Source organism: Leopardus geoffroyi, chromosome B1 (genome assembly GCF_018350155.1).
Source record: "Leopardus geoffroyi isolate Oge1 chromosome B1, O.geoffroyi_Oge1_pat1.0, whole genome shotgun sequence".
NCBI classification, from domain to species: domain Eukaryota; kingdom Metazoa; phylum Chordata; class Mammalia; order Carnivora; family Felidae; genus Leopardus; species Leopardus geoffroyi.
The window spans coordinates 36,246,500-36,262,355 of record NC_059327.1 but is presented as its reverse complement, the minus strand read 5'-3'; positions in this window follow the sequence as shown (position 1 = coordinate 36,262,355).

The window sequence follows — 15,856 nt, the reverse complement described above, 5'->3', positions numbered from 1 at the left end:
CCAAACAAACAAACCGGGGAGAAAAGCAGTTATGGCACTACCATCCTAGTCCTCTACATCTTCATTCCTCATTATTAAACCCACCTGTGGATGGCTAGGCTCTTTGGATGAGTAGCATGGTCAGCCTTCAAAAGGGAATGGAGGGTGCACATAGAAACATCCAGAGGCACAGAGATCTTCTGAGAAAGGCCTCTAGGATGCACAATACTAATGCTCTTGTGGATTCATGGAATGCCATGCATTATGCATATGCCAATAAATCATCTTTATGTTGGGAGTAAGCAAAGAGAACACTAAATTTAGAATAAATTTAAAATTAACCTAAATTACACATGCCTGGCAAATGGGACCCTTTTGTGAAGCAAGAAGCTGTATCTATCTGGAACATTCAGCCCAGGTCTCTGGGGCAGAATACAATTTAAAAGGAACACTCCATCGTCAGAGCTTTGTTTCTCACATCATTCTCTAACAATCTTCATTCAGCATCCAGTGGCCTAACTGGATCCAATCCCCCATCAGTGCCATTTAGGAGAAGCTCAGAAACTTCTGTTCCTTGGCATATGGTTAACATGTGTGAATATAGAGATGAAGTGTTACCGGAGGGACAGATAGAAGCTCAAGAAAGATCTACTATAAAAACAAAAAAGGAGGAAGACAGCCGGCTGGGGAGCCAGCCATCATCATTGTATAGTTAATGAGGCCAACAATGAAAAAGCACTGAGCTCTAGAGGAAGGCAAGAAATTATTCATGTTCCAGCCCAGGGAGCTCAGGCCTAACTTGGAGGCCAATTCTGGGGCAGAGACTCAGGTTCAGGGAAAGAAAGAACCACAAATACCTTCTGATGACCCTTTCCTAGTCCTTAGAGTTGGCAAATAGCAGTCACCTGGAAACTCTCGCCGTGTGGAGAGTATTACTTCTAAATTATAAACTTGGAAGAATTGATGCATGCAGGTGTCCAGCCTCTGAATTCCCTCAGTATCTCAGCTCCCAGGAAGCTGCCACAACCTGCAATCAACTAAATGGTACTACTTCCCCAGCCACAAGCCAGGTAACAGACCAGCAGGGGTACCAGAAAGGCTTCAGGCCTCCTCTCCCCTCCAGGAGCCAGCAGTCCAGCTGAGGCAGCCAGACATGTAGTGTGCAAAGATAATTAACAGTGAGCCAGTGGAAGGAACACTGTCCAGGTCAGGAGACATGACTTCTCATCTCAGCTCTCTTGCTAATTGGCCATATGATCTTGGAAAGGTCAGAACCTCCACCTCCCTGGACCTCAGTTTCATTATTTATAAAGTGTAATGGCTGAACTAGAATCAGTGGTTTTGAGACTTTGTTTAAAAGTGGGAACCAATTTTTTTTCCAGAGGCATGTTTTCTAGGAAACCAATATCAAAACCAGAAAAAAAGTGAAGCTGATCTGTTTGAAGTAGCAGAAGGAATCCAGAGCTCCCCAGAATACGGTTTAGAAAACACTGAAATAGGGTACCTCTCAGCTCTGAATGGTCTGGAGGTCCACCAAGCTTGCTAATGCAAAATGCATGAGCTGAGTGCATGGAATAAACTGAGGGCACTGCATGAGGTCAGAAACCTAACCTGCAAATGAGCTGAGCAGAACAGTATTCTGCTCCAGGTCCAAAGGTTTAGAATGACACTAATCAATTACCAATAGATGCAGTGTCCAGCTTCACCCAGCTTAGTTCATAAGTCTGTGAGTGAAAGATTCCTCATTCTGGAAGACTTTCCAGCAATCCGGTCCTTGCCTGCTCCCGTATCTGGTTCTGAGTTCCCTAGAGCAGTACCGTACAATGTAACTTTCTGTGGTGAAAGAAATGTTCTGATTCTGTGCTGTGCAATATGACACATTAGCCATCCTTCACCACATACGGCTATTGAGCACTTAAAATATGGCTGTTTTGACTTAGTAATTTGATTTCTTATCTCATTTCATTTAAATTTAAATAGCCATATGAAGCTAACAGCCACCATATTGGACAGTGCATCCCTGCAGGATCTGTATTTCCTTTCCAATTCCACCTTTTCCCCACCTAATCTAAGGTGAACTATCACTGAGAACCCCACTTGGAAAGTAGTAGTTTGAGTGCTATCCCCCATTATTTACTCCCAGGACCAACAGAGTCTCCTAGGCCCTGGCTACACCAACTATGGTCCCCGGAACATAGCAGCATGGGCATCACCTGGAACTTGTGAGAAACACAGAACTCAGACCCCACCCAATACCTACTGTACCATAATCTGTATTTTAACAAAAACTCCAAGTGACTTTTACATTAGGCAGGGCACATGAGGAAACTGAGGTCCAGAAAATGTTCACAACCCTGTTGAGAATGGGCTGAAATAGCGGCTTAACCCACATTGCCTGATTTAGATTCACAGGACAGCTTACAGCCTCTCTTTATTTATCTGTCCTTTGTGCCTGCCCAGGAAGAGCCATTATCAATTTTTTAACAGGAGTCATTTAGTCTCCCAAACTGCCTGCTTACCCATTACTACTAAACTGTTAACACTTCAGTCCAGCCATTAACGAAGCTATTTAGCATAAACAGAAGGCAGCATCCTGGCCTCCAACCTGGAGCTAGTATAGCTAGACCAGCGGTTTCCAACCTCAAAGGTACTTCAGAGCCTTTGCAAACATTTGATTCTTGTTATAAACATATATACATATATATTAATATGTTAGAAAGCATAATTCAAAATAGCAAGAGCATGAAAAACGTGCAACACAATAAATTATAGCACACAGTAAACCTCCACCAAAGTAAATTGGCGATGCCAGCTTAAATCATCTTTGTTTAGACCGCAGAATAATTTCTGCCATCTGTGGCAAATATTTAAACTTCTGGTGAATGTGTCATTGATTAGGAATGTGGTTTGCTCTGGGGTCTTTTCTCATGTTATTTTTTGTTTTTTAACTTAGATGTCCACATGTGTCATTGTGTGAGGTTGTTGGAGAAAACATGTCGCAGCTGGGTACATTCATGATGACCAGTTCAACATGGGGCAAGGCTCCGCGTCTGCTGCTGGAGGCATCCTCTGCTTTCATAGCATAATCTTCATGCAATCACCAGTGAAAAGGGACTCGCAGCATCATATGGTGATAGTTTAAGTGCTTAAGATAATTTATGTGTGATTCTTAATTGGTATTTTGGGTCGTTTTTATGGAGGTGAAATTTGCATATAATGAAATGCACAGATCTTAGCAGTATAATTGATTATTTTGACAAATGTACACAGGCCTGTGGAAACAATCCCCAAATTAAGTAAAGAACATTTCTGTCACCCTAGAAATTTCGCTCATGCCCTCCAATCAAGCCATACCTCCACAGTCCTGATTTCTATTATGGTAAATTAGGTGGGTTTTTTTTTTCTTTTCTTGAACTACATTTAGATGGAATCACACAATATATACTTGTTTGTGTCTGCCTTCTTTCATTCAACATGTTTTTGAGACCCACCTATGTTCTTACATAGATCCATATACATCCTTTTTCATTGCTGAATAGTATTCCATTACATGAATATGTCATATTTTGTGTATCCATTCACTTGTAGATGGACTTAAGCCTCCAGTTTGGGGCTACTATGGAAAAAGCTATTACTCATTTACAAGTAATTGTATAGATATATGTTTTCATTTCTTTGGGGTTAAATGCCTAGGAATGGATTTTCTGGGTCATAGGTAAGATGAATGTTTAATCTTATAAGAAACTTCCAAACATTTTCCAAACCAGCCGGAACACTGCCACTGGCAAAGTATGAGAGTTCCAGCATTTTATATTGTCAAATGTCTCTTTTATCCCTTAACCTAGGTATAAAGAGGCTAGAAGGTGCATTTGGTAGTTTGGGTTTTGCTTGTGGAGTATCTTTTTTCTCTGCTTATTTGTCATTTGCATATCTTCTTTTGCAAAGTCTTGGTTAGAGTCTTTTATTCATTTCTTGGAGTCTTGCTTGTCTTTTTACTCCTGATCTACTAGAGTTCCTTTTTATATTCTGGATGTAAGTTCTTTGCCAGATATGAGTTTAATAAAAACTTTCTCGCAGTCTGTGTCTTGCCTTTTAAATTTCTTAATGGAATGTTTAGTTTTTCTTTATGTTTTGAATATGCAAATAGTTTTATACAATGTTAATATTTCACTTTGATATAACAACTTCCTACTCTCCACTTTCTAAGTCTCAGAGCTTTTAAAAATAAATAAATAAATCAGGGATTGTGTAGGGAGAGGGGGATGAATAGGCAGAGCACAGAGGAGTTTTAGGGCAGTGAAACTACTCTGTATGATGTGGATAATGGTGGATACATGTAATTAAACATGTCAAAACCCATAGAATGTACAACTCCAGGAGTGAATCCTACTGTGAACTATGGGCTATGGGCAGTAAAATGTGTCAGCTTAGGTTCATGGATTGTAACAAATGCACCCCTCTCGTGGGGTTATTGATAATGGGGTAGGTTTCAGGGAAGGGACCAGGGGATATATGGGAACTCCCTGTACCTTAACTCAGTTTTGTTGTGAACCTGATCCTATTGCTAAAAAATAATATCTATATTAATAAATTAAATAAAGGAAACTTACCATTTGCAACCATGTATTCATGTAAATCTAGATTTTTTAAATTATTCTCATTTACTGACTTTATAATAAGTAAATGTAAACATTCTTTAATAAAGCAATACTTAAACTTTTATATATCACAACTGCCTACTATACTTTATTTATATTAAAATTTCCATTCAAACAAAACAATTTTTTAGAAATCCAAAAATTGTAGGTATGCAGAGGCCACTGTTATTCAGTCCACTCTGATTAACTGTAAAAAGGTATTCCTTCTCTTCATGCTTGCAATTCTCTGGTCAACCATCAACCAAATAAAAACATTTCTACACTTATGCACACTCTACCTCACCATATAATTCAATTATAGAATACAAAGTGGCAAATGCTTCAGGAGGCCCATGGAATCCCAATCAGTTTGTATGGTTCTTGTATTCTTGGATCTATTATTAAGTTACTCAATACCAGTCATTTACAACCTCAGGAGTATCTTTATGCCTCCACAAGGGCAACTACTGGGTCCCAGGGTTCAGAACTTCTTACCAGGATAGGCTGAGACTTCCTGGCTGAGAAAGCCAGTTTCAGCACTAATTCAGTGTTTTTGGAAGGCATTGATCAAAAAGGGGTAAAAGCATTCCTCAACTGCACTTTTGGGTTTCTTCTCTCAGAAATCTCCCATGACCTATCAAAACTTTAATTTTGCAGACAGGGGAGCTGTTGTTGCTGTTGTTTTTATGTCAGAGGTATATTCTAAAATCAAAGGATGGGACACCTGGGTGGCTCAGTCAGATAAGGCACTGACTCTTGATTTTGGCTCAGAGTCGTGAGATTGAGCCCCACGTCAGGCTCCATGCTGTGTGAAGCCTGCTTGAGATTCCCTCTCTCTCCCTCTCTCTCTCTCTCTCTCCCCCCGCCTCCTTCTGTCCCTCTCTACAGATCACGCACACTCTTTCTGTAAAATAATTAAATAAATAAATAAATAAATAAATAAATAAATAAAGCAGAAATTGAATATGGGCAATATTGTTATTGCAAATTCCTTAAATTTTCTACACTACATGATGTTTGAAGAATGCAGCTCTGTACGTTGTTATATAATTGCAAATGGATAATATATCTACACATTGTGTATGTATATGTATATATATACAATTATATTTGTATATAAATTACTTATATATGCAATACAAGGTAATGATGCAGAGGATGTGGACCAACAGAAATCCTCACACCTAGCTGATGACACTATAAATTGGTACCACCACTTTGACAGCGTGCTGTTACCTAGTAAAGTTGACCAGCACATATCCTACATCCCAGAAACACCACTCCTAAGTACAAACCTTAGATAAACTCTTGTACTCAGACATCAGGAGCCATGAAAGAATGCTCACACTAGCATTTACCAACATTTCTCATGGTGGTAAAAAACTGTAGAACACACAAACGTCTGTCAACAGTAAAGTCAGTAAAGAAATGGTGAAGTACTCATGTGATGAAATAGTAGGTGGCAATATAATGAACTAAAACTCACAAACGCATTTAGAAGAAAAGAAAAAAGTATAAAAAAATACACACAGTATGATTCCATTAAACTTCAAAAACACAAAACCTAATAATATAATGTTTAGCGATATGTGAATAGTTAGAAAGACTTATAAAGAAAAACAGGGAAATGCTATCACACAAGTCAGGATAGTGTTTGCCTTGGGGGAAAGGAAGGGAATGGAAAGGGAGGCACATGGGAGGCATTCAGATGCAGGCACTGATCTGCTCTTTAACCTGGGTGGAGGTTTCATGAGTTAGTTTTCTTTTTCTTTAAATCGTGTGTGTGTGTGTGTGTGTGTGTGTGTGTGTGTGTGTGTGTGTGTGTTAACCTCTAAACTCTGACATATTTTACACTATAACTTATACATCAATACATAGTGATGCTTCCATAGAAGCTACAACTTTACGAGACTATATTCACTAGAATAACCCGCAACCAAGGTGTGGCTCACACTCTGGGATGCACAAGGAATGAAACCTGCAAACAACCAAGAAAACAGCAGTTCATGTCTCCCGTCTCTGGTTCACTCTGGGACATATGCTCCCTGTATGGGATAGCTCCTGGAATTACTAACGTTATTTAAATGGTTTTCCCCTGAAAGCTCATGGCAAAATTTCTATAATTTCTCTATGCATACAAGACCCTTCACAGTTACACCTGGGTCTGCACAGCCACTTAGAGACCACCCGCGTGCTCAGGGGCCCAAGGTCTGCATGCATTGCTGGCTGGGCACAGACTCAGGACCTTTCAGTGACCTTTTCCCTCTAATTATAGGTACTGCTGGCTTAAGCCAGTCATATTATATGCATAATATTATGTATACATATATACATATTATATACATAATAAATTCAAATATTCATTTCTTCCCTTTCCCTTTCTCTATGTTTTCTCTTTGCGGTAAGATGCCTATAGCTGACCAGAAAGCTGTTCCTTGGAAAGTAAGCTCATTGAGGGCTGGCACCATTGTCTTTCTATTTGCAGCCCTGGTCTACCACAGAAGGTATTAGCTCCACACTATGGTGCTCATCACAGCCTTTCTCGATGTGCAGCTGTCTCTTAGGCCTATTTCTGGATGACATTACCATCCTCCACTCACTTTGAAGCCTTTCTCATTCCTGCCTATTTTTTCTCTCCCTTGTGTACCCCAGGTTTCATTTTCCCACTTCCTGTAGACCTCATCAGGAATCCTCTGACCCCAAGTGGAGTCTGCTCCTCTTTGGCCTGTACCCCATTCATTTATTGAGTACTTATTCTGTGCCCGTTCTCTATTAAATGCTTTCCATACCTTAAAATTCAATTCTCACCAACCTAGAGAGCAGGCGCTATTATCCACATCTTACAGAACAGGGTACTGAAATGCCAAGGGATCCAGTAATTTACCCACCCAGGGCATACTCCAACCCAGGACTGACTGACCCTAGAATTCACCTCATTCCCCTGCTTCTCACCACTTGTACAGGAAGTGGTGCTGTGCCACCAACACTCCTGCCCTCCGCCCCTGGCTGCCAACACACCACTCTCCCTTCTGCTAACAAGATCTGCCTGGCTCACCATGAAAACATCAAGCAAGTGGCTAGCAACATGCACTCCTTCCATGGCTCCATCTTACGCTGACATCTGCCAGTCCAAACCCCAGGTGACCTGCATCTTTCCTCGGATCTGCCAGCACCATACAGTGTCTTCCTAATGCAGACACAATGTCTCCTAGAGCCAATGTTTCATTTCTCGAAGAAAATGAACACAGCCTTTAGCCTTGGTGCAGTCTATTCAATCACCTCAATTTCTCCCAGTGGCTTGGTCCTTTTCCTCCTGATATGGTGTCCAAAATAAATCCAATTTCTCTGCTGATCTGAAGCTCACATCAAACTCTTTTCTTCCAGGCATGTGAATTACCGCAAATACGTCCCCTGGGTTCATCCCAATTGAGCTACCTGACGCTCGGCACTGACAGTTTCGTCTCTTAGAAAGAAAAGGATGTAAGAATGGAGCTGCTACTCTGGACTTAATTCTGACCAACAAGGAAGAACAAATTGGTAAAGTAGAAGTGACAGGAAACTTGGGAGAAAGGGACCGTGTCATGTTGGAGGTTATTATTTTGAATGAAAGAAGCATTAGATATAGTCAGACATGTCGTTTTTGAAATGTGGGTTTCAAAACATTCAGACTGGTGCCATAGACAGACTCTAAAAGAACAGTGACCATATTTCCAAACCAAAAATCAAGATGTGTCACAGGCCAAGAGATTTCACGTTGCATCTGGTGCAATGGGCAGTTTGAGGAAAAGAAGTCTAGATAGAAAAACAATGATTCTAGCATGCATTTCAATAGCCTAGGGGAATAACAGGACAGATTATCTAAAATACTGTATGCCTGAAATTTTATCACACTAGAACACTGAAAGATGTTGAGAGGCCATACTACCGGAAATTCTTGGGATGCAATTATAGTTAATACCGTTTAAAAAGACATGGAGACATCTACAGAAATCAATGCATCTGCACAGGGAGTTCTTTAATGAATATAGATTTCAAAAGGATGTCAGTAGTGGGGAGTGTCAAGGAAAGGTGTTAGAAAAAGGATGACTTTGAAAAACAGAGGAAACAGCAACTCAAATTAACTTAAAGGAAAGAAACATAAAAGTTCATTAGGAGGGTGGGCTCCAGGCATAGTCTGAGAGGGACACTTTCTAGGACTTCCTCCGTCCTACCCTCCCTGTGTGCTGGCTTTACCCTCAGGCTGGATGAAATTGGATAATACAGTCATCCCTAAACCGATCACTGATGAGAATGGTTTCATAAAATTATAGTCAAATAATCACCTAGGATATACTGGGTATAAAGGATATAATGGATGTTGAGGAATCAGTCAGAATAATCACTACAGATGGGCACATAGCCAGGGAGAAATGCCAGAGTGGTATATACTGATAAGAACAGCATCTAGAGGTCACAGCTAATAATGAGCTGAGGTGACATTGGAAAGGACAACACCAATGTTCTCCCAAATATATTTGTATGAATAGGACAAAGAAGCAACCTGCTCGAGGCAAACAGGGCAATATCAGACAAAGACACAAGACAGGCATTGCCACTCAGTCCCTGTGTTGCCTCTGTCTTCATCAGAAAGATGGAGAAATTATCAGTCAGAAGACACTGGCCAGAAGATAGTGTGAGATGAGAAAAACATCCCCAGACACTCTCAATGATCTCTGGGTTTTAGATTCAGACAAGTTTCATCACAGAGCACTGAAAGAACATGGAATTGGGAGGATATGGCCTCTAATTTTATATTTAAAGGCTCAAAGAATAGAGAAACACATTGTCTGTTTTCCTTAAAAACTTCTACAGGAACCCTCTTGCACTGTTGGTGGGAATGCAAACTGGTGCAGCCGCTCTGGAAAACACTGTGGAGGTTCCTCAAAAAATTAAAAATAGACCTACCCTATGAGCCAGCAATAGCACTGCTAGGAATTTACCCAAGGGATGCAGGAGTGCTGATGCATAGGAGCACTTGGACCCCAATGTTGATAGCAGCACTTTCAACAATAGCCAAATTATGGAAAGAGCCTAAATGTCTATCAACTGATGAATGGATAAAGAAATTGTGGTTTATATACACAATGGAATACTAGACGGCAGTGAGAAAGAATGAAATATGGCCTTTTGTAGCAATGTGGATGGAACTGGAGAGTGTTACGCTAAGTGAAATAAGTCATACAGAGAAAGACAGATACCATATGTTTTCACTCTTATGTGGATCCTGAGAAACTTAACAGAAACCCATGGGGGAGGGGAAGAAAAAAAGAGACGTTAGAGAGGGAGGGAGCCAAAACATAAGAGACTCTTAAAAACTGAGAACAAACTGAGGGTTGATGGGGGGTGGGAGGGAGGGGAGGGTGGGTGATGGGTATTGAAGAGGGCACATTTTGGGATGAGCACTGGGTGTGGTATGGAAACCAATTTGACAATAAACTCCATATATTGAAAAAATAAAAAAAAATAAAATAAAAAAATAAAATAAAATAAAAACTGAGAACAAACTGAGGGTTGATGGGGGGTGGGAGGGAGGGATGGGTGGGTGATGGGTATTGAGGAGGGTACCTTTTGGGATGAGCACTGGGTGTTGTATGGAAACCAATTTGACAATAAATTTCATATTTTTAAAAAGTTAATATTCCTCAAAAAAAAAAACTTGAGGAAAAGACATGACCCATTAACATGGACCACCAACTTCACTCTTGCAATTAATTCTCTCTTTCACCAGCAAACACTCTTATCTGCATCATTTCTGATGACTTACAAAAAATGCCCTGGTATCTCCTGTTCTGTAAAAACCTTCATTTTGTCTTCTCTTTCCTCTTCTGTCCTCTCCTCTCCTGTCTCCCTCTCTTTCTCTCTTCTTCCTCTCTGTCTTTCTCTCGCTTCTCCTTCCCCCCATCTCTCCTTTCTCTTCCTTCTTTTCTCCCTCCCTCACTCCCTCTTCCTCGCTCCCTCTCCTCTGGCATCCTATATTGACATTCTCTAGGATTCTATACTGCTCTCTACTTTTATCTCTCCAAATTCTCTTCAATCCCATGTATACAGGAAATGTGCCAAAATTTATATCTCTAGCCTGAACCTCTCTTTTGGACTCCAGATCAATACATCCAATAGCCCAGTTGACACATCATTTGAATGCCTCACGAATACCTCAACCTTCATATTTATGAAGGGGTTCCATTATTTTCTCCCCTAGAATTATGTATTCTTCCTTCTCCTCATCATTGTAAATGGAACCCCATTTACCCAGTGGCTTAAGCAAGATACCTGGGCATTATGTTTGAGTTCTTCTGGCACATTATACTGACATCTAATCAATTAGTAAGTCTTATCATTTTACTTCCTAAATGTATTTGGAGTCTGTTTACTTCTCTCAATTCCCCATGTGAACTCTCTTGCTCAAGCCTCTTTCTTTCATCCAAGTTAATTCAACAGCCGCCAACTGGTTCCCCTGCTCCAACTCAAGTCCTCATATAATCCATTCCCCACACTGCAAGCAGAGTGAGGTTTTTAAAATGTAAATCAGATTGTTTTACTTCCTTGCTCAAAACCTTTCAATGATTTCCTTTGTATCTTGAATAAAATCCAAACTCCTTATTGTGGCATAGCAAGCCCCACATGCTCTGACTTCAGCCAACCTCTTGGTTGACAGAAGGGCTCAAGCTAACCACACAGTGCAAGCCAGAACTCACAGGTAGAGACTCTGCCTCTGTGCCATGGAGTACTCCAGTTGATCTACATCCTGAACCGTGCCAAGGAAAGGGACCCCACCCCCTGTGAGCTCCCCCATCCTCCGTTTTCAAAGGTTCTTGTGAAAGTAGCCTTGAAGAAGGTTGGGTCCTCAGGGAAGCTACATGCTACCACAGAGAAAGCCAGCAGCCCAGTGTCCATGGCACCCAGAGGTCCTGTGGGAAGCTGGGGTCGGCACAGCCTTCCCACTGAGAGGAGCAGAGCCACCCACTAGATGGTTGCCAGCAGCATGCAGAGTGTCCTGATAGTCACTCAGAGTTAATCTTGCCTGTTTCCCCACACCCTCCCCCCTGCAGCCTTGGAGGCTCCTCCTCCTCCTACAGCCTCAGCTCAACTAGCCTCCTTCCAGTTCTTCACACAAACCAAGCTCCCCAGTAGGAGTTTCCCACGTGCTGCACTCTCCCAGATTCCCACCCAGAGGATCCCTTCCTTCCCACCCCTCCATGTATAAGTTAACATGTCACTTCTTGGAAAGGCCTTTTCTGGCTACTTCTGTTGTTCTCCACTCTTGTTCCTGATTTGCTTCTTTCTGCTTACGAATCTCAGGACTTGTACTTTGTATTTCATTTTTTTGTTTCTTTGTTTAAAGTCTGGCTCTCACTAGATTGTAAACTCCACAAGGGCAGGAACTGTCCTTTATATTATGAAATGACAGTTATCAGAATTTTTTAATAATATCTTTATTTTACAAAATTACCAGTGGAAAGAACACTGTATCAGCCCTTATATTCTGTATTAAGATTTTTGCTGATCCATTAAATTACAATTTCCAAGAACGACAAGGCTAGATTATAGTACAATGTCAGTAGATTTACAACCTAGCTGAATGCCCTAGCACACAGCAGTAAATAAATTGATTGATGTAAACCTATATGGAGAGGCATAAGGAGCTTATGGTCAGGAGGCATTTCTTGCTCATCATTATATCCCCAGTGTAACACAGGTTGCCCAGCAGATATTAGGTATTCAATAAATATTTGTTGAGTTAGTGAGACTAATGAGGCATGGTTCCTAATGGCACGCCTCAAGAACCCGTCTCTACCCTTGTCCTGTTCAACAATTTTATCAACATTGACCCAGTCCTGTTTAATATTTATATCAATAAATTGAATAAAGATAATATAAAACTGGGAGGATAACACAGTGAATGAGAAATCAAGATTCAAGATCTTGTCAGCTTGTTATAATGGGCCAAAACCAACATAATAAAATTAACAGCCTTTCCTCAGGTTTCGAAGATAAGATACACAGAGCAACATGTCAGGGATATGGTTTAATGAGTTATCTGAGGAAACAACACTGGTAGACAGAGAGGCTTGAGGGTATGATGTAAGTGGTGACTATAAGGACAAGGGAATGGGTAGCTGAGCGCCATTGATGTGCTAAAGAGCAATGATAGTTCCGTGTGCTTCACCACCCACTCAGGAACAAATGTGAAAGCCAAAGGGTTTCCTTCGTGGTGTTTAAGAAAAGCCTAACTGATTGTAGCCACTGGGCAAACAGAGTGGAGAGCCAGGCTCAGGGACTCAGCAAAAGAAGGCCCTAACAGGGAAAGCATAGGACCCCAAGACCTGGGATGTGGGGTGTCTGAATATTTACATTTGATAGTTTTGAACTCCCAGATTCCCCAGAACGTGCTGGGCCTGCACAAGTAGCCCACTCTGTTACATCCCAGTGAATCCCCCTTGCTTGCCCATCATGGAGAAGCCTCAAATGATACCAGGGCCATACAAGATAACACTTACCCCTCTCAGAGTCTACCACCACCCTCCCTTCTACTAAGCAGACCATAACAGAGATCAGATCACAGGAGTGGCAGAACACCAAAGACATCCATTCTATCAACAATGATGGAGTAGCAGGAAGCAGCAAGTACCCTGGAGGCCTTCATAGGATGCATGCATTCCACAGAGAGATACACCCTTCTGAGATTCAGTACAGTTTTTAGGGCCCAGGGATTTGGAACAGCTTGACTCCCTCAGAAGTAAAGGGCAGATTATTGTATTCCATAATGTCCCTAACTAAGAAAAACTACTTTGAGTTCGGGAGACTGCTTGTTCCACACATTTCCTGGGTGACACAGAAGGTCACCCAGCTTCTGTGTCACAGAAGGTGACACAGCTGAGTGGTGCCCAGGACAGGAAGGGATTCTCCAACATGGTCAAAGCTGCAGTGCCCGCAAACTTTGCTCTTTGTGTCACATGACCTGATGGAAGCAAGACCAACAAGAATCCTGAAGAAACTGTTCCCAGAGGAAGCAAATTTACCATGAGAAGCAAGTGGGATCTGAGTTGTGCAAGAGTTGGATCTAGTAAATTCTGTGGCTCTCCACCAGCTTCCTTGTTTAAGCCAAAGCACCTACCTCCTGGCTGCTGAGAGCTCAGAGCTACATCCCTCCCTCACTGGGACGAGCCCTCAGCCATAGGAAGCCGACTCATCCAGAGACCAACTCATGGCCAATGATGGATGGGCTGGAATAATGAGAGAAACCAAGGCTTAGCCCTTTTCTTTCAATTTGGGACAATTTTGAAAGGCCATCCAGCTCCAGAGCTCTGTGTGGAATCTGCTTAGACCTCAGCTGCACCCACATCACAGGTCAGCTTTTCTCTGCCCAATCCTTCCAGTCTCCCTGTCTTAGAGAAAATGCCAATAAACCTGCCTCAGTGCTCCACCTCAGAGCCTATTTACAAGGAACCCTTTCAAATACAACAGTATCTATTACCTTCTCTATAATCATGATGATATCACTTCACTTTTCCGTTGTGTTTACTATGATTTCTTCAAGCCACTATGTCATTGTTTTCAGTTAGTTTCATCCAATTTTTATTGCTTTTAATGTGGTTTTCATCTCTATAATGTTACTGTTTTATCTTCCATTTTTCTTCAGAAGTTCTACTAACTTACATGCCATTTCTTTCCGTTGTCTGATTTTTTTTTTCCTGTGAACCATCTACTTCCTTTGGAGCTCTATTTTAGAAAGATTATATTGCCTGTAACTTCTGTAAGAATTTGGACACCTATTCAGATTGGCCCACATGAAATTGTATTTCTGTAAGTCAGTAATGGTCAAACATCAACAATTTCATGTGGTTGGACCTAGTATTTATCAAGTTTTTTTTTTGTAGTTTTTGTTCATTCCTCTTGACAAGTATGTTTTTCATCCACTTTTAGCTTTTTTATCCCTCTCTACCTTACTTGATCTTTATTTATTATTCCTATGCAAAGAGCTTGTATTTGTTTTTTTAATAAAATAATAAAGTATTATGCAAATGAGGTTAATTACTTGCTAAAGAGTACTATAAGTGGAGGTGGAGAAAAGAGCTTTAAAAAATCAGTGTAATTTATACACACCAGATGCCCTCAAAGCAGAGAATAGAAAGGAAACTCTTTTTTTAATTTTTTTAATGTTTATTTTTGAGAGAGAGAGACAGAGCATGAGCATGAACAGGAGAGAGGCAGAAAGAGGGAGACACAGAATCTGAAGGAGGCTCCAGCCTCTGAACTGTCAGCACAGAGCCCAACACGGACTTGAACCCATAAACTGTGAGATCGTGACCTGAGCCGAAGTTGGAAGCTTAACCGACCAACCCACCCAGGTGCCCCAAAAGCAAATTCTTATGCAAGGGACCTGTAAAGGAGCAGAGGAGGTTGGATAGAGCACAGGATGTAGTCTCAGCTGGAGTCTTACCTCAGCCTGATCCTGAAGCAGAAATAGTACCCAGAATGGTCCAGCATAAGGGTTTCCTCACATCAATCAGTTGGTTAGGAGCTGGGAACCCCACACCACACCAGGGTTAGGGTGTAACCTCCCAGACATCTCTGGATGAGAAATTTTCTGGAGAAGGGCAACTGTGGACCATAGCACTCAACAGTCCTAGCAGCTGCAGAATGGAAACACTGTCCCAGTAATAGGAATCTGGGCTTTCTGTGCTGCCTCTTTTCCTTTTCAGCTTGCTGTGTTTTAAGCAGTCAGCTGGGACAGTCAGGTCATCAATAAGTTGGTCATGGAAATAACCTGGCATCTCCTTCTCCTTCTGCTGCACTTGCCTTGCCTTTCTGCAGAGTAATGCCACCCACTCTACAGGGATGCTCCCCCATGTCCTAGGTCCAGGTCACAACCTGGGGTATCATTGTTCTAACCAAAGGCTCATTGTCTTTCAGACTGAAGACACTGGTCTTTGGGGAAGTCTGCACCCCACTCATAGTCAAAGGTGGCTAGCATCAGCTTTCAACATACTTCCTCTGCTCAGTCCAGTGTCCATTTTTTGACCCTGACAGTTCATACTTTGTTGTGAGGCATCGGGAAGTTTTCTACTTTGTTAAACATGGTCGAGTTTTTTTTTCATATTTTCCTTTTTGTGATGTTCCCAGGAGCTTGCAGAAGGTAAATGGCAATAATTCACAATCTGAAGTAGAAACCGGGGCACCTGGGTGGCTCAATTGGTTAA